The 6,874-nt window shown below is 41.6% G+C and overlaps 2 pseudogenes; one reads left to right on the top strand and one right to left on the bottom strand.

Moving 5' to 3' along the window:
* Nucleotides 1-1,865: 1,865 nt before the first annotated feature.
* On the bottom strand, nt 1,866-3,216 carry LOC102467894 (mitochondrial fission regulator 1-like pseudogene; annotated as a pseudogene).
* Nucleotides 3,217-6,126: 2,910 nt separating this feature from the next.
* The window catches only part of LOC102476056 (fibrinogen silencer-binding protein-like), a 16,793-nt pseudogene continuing 16,045 nt past the window's right edge, over nt 6,127-6,874 (top strand).

Here is a 6,874-nt window from a genome sequence, read left to right on the forward strand (position 1 = left end):
GAAAGTGATTGGCGCATTTGTATAGTAGTAATATGTGAAAAAAAAATGAATGACGCCCAGCTATCAATGAGGATAACCTGAGGAGAGAGCGAAATAAGGCAGCAATTGCCCATGTCCTTCATTTCCCTCCCTTAAAAGATTTTTTTTTTTTACATTTATCTTCCTTTTTTACTTTCTTCACTTGATTCTCATACCATTCCTGGAGTAATGATGAGTGGAGATATTATGAAGTTAATTTTACAAAAGAAGACATGGGCACAGAGATTTGTGAGGCATTCATGGATATAAACAGGCAGAATCAAGATTACACTGCAGGGGACCAGCAATTAGCATAATGGCTATGTCGCTGGACTCCCACGTAGTCGACTGCAGTTCGCGTCCCGGACCCGGTGGCTTAAAACTCATGCCGGGTGCGTGTGCGTGCGTGCCCAAGATCCTGAGAGGAGAATGGAGGAGAAGGGATTGTGGCGTGACCATCCTCCCTGGGGGGGTGATTTCTCACTTTCTGTCTCTCTGTCTCTGTCTGTCTGGTGAGCGCACGTGCCCTATAGCAAAAATCTCTCAAAAAGAAAAAATAAAAAAAGATTACACTGCAAGTCTTTGGACTTCTAGTTTAATACTTATCCGACCATGTTTTGCTTTCTGAGCACTGATAGATATTTCAAAATAAAAATCCTGTAACATTCCATGTTCTGCAACCAACAATTGGGCTCTATAGCGGCTTATTTCTGTATCTAACAATTCAAAACACATAAACATAATTCTGCCATTTCTTTAGAAAATTTTATAGTCACAACAAGATATTTTAACACGAAAGTTTACACAAAAATAGATCCTGCAGCTTGAATTTATATGATGAAGGGAATATGCAGAAATATAGATTATCACCCACAAGACAAACCCCAATCCTCTGATCCTGTGATTTAATGTTCACAGTCAATGTTAGTTGTTCATATGCATTATTGTTATCTCTCCCTTGCTCTCCAGAAATGAGAACATCTCCTCTTAGGTAAACATAGTGTTCTTATTTAAAATTGAAGAGTATTTTGAGTGTACACAGAAATTTCATTTGTATTCTATAATAAATACTGTTGCATTAAAAGGGAAAGAATTATCAACAAGAGAAGCTTCTTCTAGCCACCAAGGATGAGTTGTACTTGTAGAGAAGGATACAGAAATATGTAACATATTTAGACTAGGAAATAATAAATATAGGTGAGGAGATTTAAGAATTCATCAAATTTTATTTATTATTCCTAATTTGTATATTACATTTAATCACATATATCTTTACAGTGTATTACATTTTTTTCCCTCTCTCTCTAAATACTGCTTTTAATGTCAGGGAGTGCAGCAACCCAAACACACACAGTATACATACTGTAGAGAATGGGACCTGAGGGAATCTGAGTCATGCATGGTATGGTGGGTACAAACCTTGTCCTACCCAAAGTAGCAGTCATGGGCCTGGGAGAAGCATGGTATGCTCTTTCCCCTCCCCATTTCTCTTTCCTACTGGGCTTAAACTATAGTCCATGGAAGAGACGGTTTTAAATCAGTGGAACTGATGAGGCCCCAAGGCCTTGTTGGAGGGTAGATTGGTTGTACAGTATTACAAAACATGTTCTGAGAAAAAAACAGACCAGGCCTCCCAGCAGCAGCCCAAATGTCAACTGATCCAGTGGCTGGACCTCTACATATAGATAGGAAAAGGGTGGTTGCTGAGCATTGGTGTCGGTTTATGATGGAGCAGCATAAAATTTCCCTGCCCTGTGAACATAAAACATTTATAACCCCTCCCCTCAGTGCTGCTGTGCTGCGAAGAAGCCACTGAGAGTGAGTAACAGCTGAGCACAAAGTGTCCAGTGAGACCTGTTATGGGGTCTAATGCAGTGAAGTCAGTCATTCATTCAGGACCTATTTTCACACAGCAAGGAGAGACCAGAAACTTTGATCTCACCTTTTAAACTGAGACACTCCACCCTACACAATTACCTGTAACAAATGTCTCAGCTTCTATCACAGCCTTAGCTTCTGCTAGTCAGCTTCTGCTAAGGTTTGAAGTATGGGATACATAACCCAGCTCTTTTTTCAGTCTGAGCTCTAGTTTGTCAGCAAGACTGTGGCCGAAGACTTCTAATTGAGAGGCAGAAACATCTGCAGTGAGGAAGGCAGCTATTGAAGGAATTCCAGGAGCGTGAGATAGTTTGCAGAGCTGAGTGTTGTCAGTTTCCTTTTCTAGTGATATCTTCTTCCTTCAGAGCGAACTTCCTCCTTAGGACCTCAGAAATTAGCACAGCAGGGTCTTCCTCCTTCAATAAACTCCGGTTCCAATCTTGGCTCTGTTTCATCCGGTGAAAGTCCTTCAGGATACCCATCATGTCAGCAAAGCTGCTGGCCTTGGACAGAGAGACACAGTCATCCTCTTCAGATGAGCTGCAGGTAGCTTTGTGTTCTGATTTGCAACATTCTGGGCTGGTAGAACAAAGCAGGGGGACTGATGGAAGCTCAGGGACCTCTACCTCAGTCTTCTCAATGATATCACTAATGACAAAGGAAGTTGTAGAGTGGAATGAGGATCCAAAACAAGGTAAGGGAGAAGCGACATTTGAACTTCCTGCATCAGCTGCCACTATTTTGGCAATCTGGCTACGCAGGTGGCTCGGCTCATCCTGCAACTCAGTGGTACGGCTTAGGGTTGGCAGGGCTGGCTTCTTCAGGGCTAGGAGCCTCTCCTCAGACCCACGTAGGTTGGGCACTGAGGCATTGCGCTGCATGATGATCAGAGGGCTGGGCTTCCAGGTGTGCCTCAGCAGGCGTGTATCGCTCCTGACACGGGCATATGTCTCCTCTTCATCTGCAGCAATCCAGGCGATGTCAGCCAGCGTAGGGACTGGGGGCACATCTCTCAAACACAGGTCAGTGAAGCTGGGTAGGGTCTCAAAGGATGCCCGGGGACATGGCTTCAAGGGTAGGTTGGTCCCGATTCTTCTCACTACACTTCGGGCAGCCCCATGTGACTTGTTTTGCCAGATTGGGACAGTCACATTGGCTTCCATTTTGACATTTCACCCAGCTCCTGCACTTGAAGGACAAGACAGCCACACGGCAACTTGGGGAGGTGGGATGTGTGACTCCTTCATATCAAGTCATCTTGAAGAACAGTAGACATCTGTCCTACGGCCCCTCCTACCACAGCGGGCCGCCCAGCCTCCACCGCCTACAGTGTATTACATTTCTTTTTCCAGCACGATTACCACGTATATCAGTCAAAACAAAGACATTACTATCCACATCATCATCATCAAATAGCTTTTCATCACTTTTTGGAGATTATTATTATTAATATTATTTAATCTTATTGTTTTCTGTTTTTTGTTTTTTTCTTTTTTTGGAGAGGTTTTCGCTATAGGGCGCCTGCGCTTGCCAGACAGACAGACAGAGACAGAGAGACAGAAAGCGAGAAATCACCCCCCAGGGGGGATGGCCACACCACAATCCCTTCTCCTCCATTCTCCTCTTGGGATCTTGGGCACGCACGCACACGTGCCCGGCGTGAGTTTAAGCCACCGGGTCTGGGACTCGAACTGCGGTCGACCATGTGGGAGTCCAGCGACATAGCCATTACGCTAACTGCTGGTCCCTAATCTTATTGTTTTTTAAACATTCAATCGCTATATATCATTTGGCTTGTAAAGAGAATTTACCAAGGATTTTGAGTGATTCTAGGTATTCCAATTCATTTTCACATCAAGTACTGATTGACAATAATAAAGATTACAAAAAGTGTTGAGCTACACTCTACAGAGAACTAAAGTTTGCAATAAAAAAATTATAACCTGGCAAAGATGGTAAATACTGAAATGAATTAATTTCAAACATTTATTCAGCACACGCAATATATGCCCTAATGAAAGGTAGTTCCTACTGAGATAGAAAATACCAACCAGATAATCACTAGAATCTTATGTTATAAAGGACAAGTATAAGTGTCTTGGGTACATTAGGTGGAGAAGATGTTGCCTCAACTGGCCTAGAGTAGCAGGGAGGACTTTAATGAGGAAATTACTTTTAAGCTAAGAACTAGTAGATTATAAAAGGATAAAGTAAGACAGACAAACATTCCATAGCCATAATAGCATGTGTAAAGATTCTGAGGTTAAATAAGCTTGGCACACTTGAAGTGAGGAGAAGCCTCCAGAAGGCTGGACTGGGACCAGAACATGCAGGGCCTCACAGTACTATAGATTTTTAAATGCATTGTAAGCATAGAGAAGAGAATTCTGACAGCAGTGTAGAGAATGGACTGAAGGGGTACAAGAGAGGAAGATACAAGACCAGTTGAGAGTTTATGGCAGTGATTCAAGAGAAGATGATAATGCCTTATATTTACCATCCATCGATGGTAGTAGGTAGGGGTATAAGAAGTGGATAGCTTTGAAATAGATTTAGGAGAGAGAATTACTTGGTGATGAATTGGATATGTAAGGTAAGTAAGAAAAAAAAGTCTAGAATGATTTACGGATGTTTGGTTTGAACAATGGTCTGGTGGCTCTATTCACGGAGATGGAGAACAGTGGAGGAAAATCTTGTCAACAGGAAGATGAATTCAATTTGAGACACGTTCAGTTCAAAGTACATTTGAGACACCCAAGTGTAGAATGTTAACTAGGCAGTTGGATACATGGATCTGAAACTCAGAAGAGAGGTTTAAGCTAGAGACATAAATTTAAGAAGTGTTCATGGATAAGATTTCCCAGAGAGGATTGGTAGAGTAGACTGAGGAAAGAAAGATAACAATATAACACAGGATATGTCCAAATATGCTCCTCTCCCATTTTTGAAGCATTTGTCATTTGTCAAGCAGGTTGGGAAAGAAAATTAGGCATAAAGGGTCTGAAACTAAAACAAATTGCTCAGAGCTACTTGGGATCAGGAAAAGTAGATAAATGAGTCAGAGTCAAAGTCCTTTGGAGGAGAGGTAAAGACTCGAAGTAGGGGAGAGCAAATACAAACATTAAGTACATAGGTTAAGACCAGAGCCATAAATAAGAAGAAATAGAGCCAAAAATTAGAAACCAATGGAGCAGTGTAGGTACAGATCAGAAAGAGGGTCTGTAACTCCTGAGAGGTTGCAGTGTACAAAGGAGAGTTGTCAAACACATGTTTGAGGTTGTTTTGACCATGGCCTTGGCAGAAAACATAATGACATTCTGAAAAAGAGTGAGTAAAGAAACTTTAAAGAAGTAACAATTTACAAAAGGGTGGGCAGGATTAAGAGGTCAGGAAGAAGTGACAAAATACCCAGATACTAGTAGCAGCAGGAAGCTATTGTTACTCCTAGGTTGAAGGGGGAAGGAAATAGAGCTATGATTGGAATCTGGCATTCCCTCTCATCCTGAGAAAGAAACTAACAATCTGTGGCTTTAGGTAGAGAAACAAAACCCCAAGAGATGGAGGATTAAATACCCCAAACACTTTCTCTTCTACCTTCCATTTTGCTGGTACAGACTGAAGCTACTTGGAAGCCTGAGGTCAAACAGTATCACATGATGCAGTTGGTATAAATCAGCCTACTAGAGCAAAGAACGAAGTAAAAGAGTATTGTGGGGAACCAGCAGTTAGCGTAATGACAATGTCGCTGGACTCCCACGTAGTCAACCGCAGTTCGCATCCAGGACCCGGTGGCTTAAAACTCACGCCGGGCGCGTATGCGTGCATGCCCAAGATCCCGAGAGGAGAAGGGATTGTGGCGTGACCATCCCCCCCGGGGGGTGATTTCTCGCTTTCTGTCTTTATGTCTCTCTCTCTCTGTCTGGCGAGCTCATGCGCCCTATAGCGAAAAACCTCTCCAAAAAAAAAAAAAAAAAAGTATTGTGAATGAATATGGAGGAGAAAACAGAATATCCAGCACAGAAGTAAATAGACATATTGAAATGTCTTAAAAATCAGACTTGAGATATGATTTTACCATAAAAAGATAAAACATACTACATACTTTTAAAGGAAGTGTATTATTTAGAGTCCAGTCAGAACAAAAGAAGACCACTCTAAGCTGTTTCAAATAGAGGAAATATTTATTGATAATAAAAGATAATGCACATGATAAAAGACAAACAGGGAATAATGAAGCAAGCTGTAGATCAGCAAAAGCAGAAACAATGGGAGAAGGTGTATTACCAAAGCCCAGAAACTGGGACCCCCTTGATACCTAAAATCATGGACAGACTGGAGAGAGATGAGATCATAGAAGGGCTACCTCATGGAAGTTGAGACCTCAACAGAAAGAGTTCTCTTACAGAAGCTATAACTGTGGAAGAGAATGATTTTGATCCGTTTTTGCTTAAGCATGCTGTGATTAATTGCTTCTTTTATGGTAGAAAAGATCTGGAAAACATGCAAGCCGCATCTTTTACTATAGACATAGATATATTTCCTCATATTATATGTCTGTGTGGCATACAGATATAAAGTCTTAGTATATATTTTGGCTAGAAACACAATTTTTTTTAGGGAAACTATTTTTTTAATGTGGCATAACACTATAATAGGTCATTTTAATTGTGAAAAGATAACCCACGGGATATAACTGAGTTGGGCTAGAAGCAAGAAAAATATTGATAAACCATGACATAATATATGAACAGACATTTGAAAGGTTGTTGGGCATTAACCTAAGATAAGGTATAACTAATACAAAGTAGAGGCCCGGCCACAGTGGCACAGGGTACTGCTATACAAAACTGGGGCAGCATGGGAGGCTGAAGGTTGGTTCCTATATGAACTGAAATGGGCCAGGTGTGGTGGTGGGCACCCCTAGTTACAATAAACTAGGAGACTGGCCAGGTTGTGGCATGGGGAGGCTATCAAAAAT

The sequence above is a fragment of the Tupaia chinensis genome, unplaced genomic scaffold (assembly GCF_000334495.1).
Source record: "Tupaia chinensis unplaced genomic scaffold, TupChi_1.0 Scaffold144991_2, whole genome shotgun sequence".
In the NCBI taxonomy this organism is placed as follows: domain Eukaryota; kingdom Metazoa; phylum Chordata; class Mammalia; order Scandentia; family Tupaiidae; genus Tupaia; species Tupaia belangeri.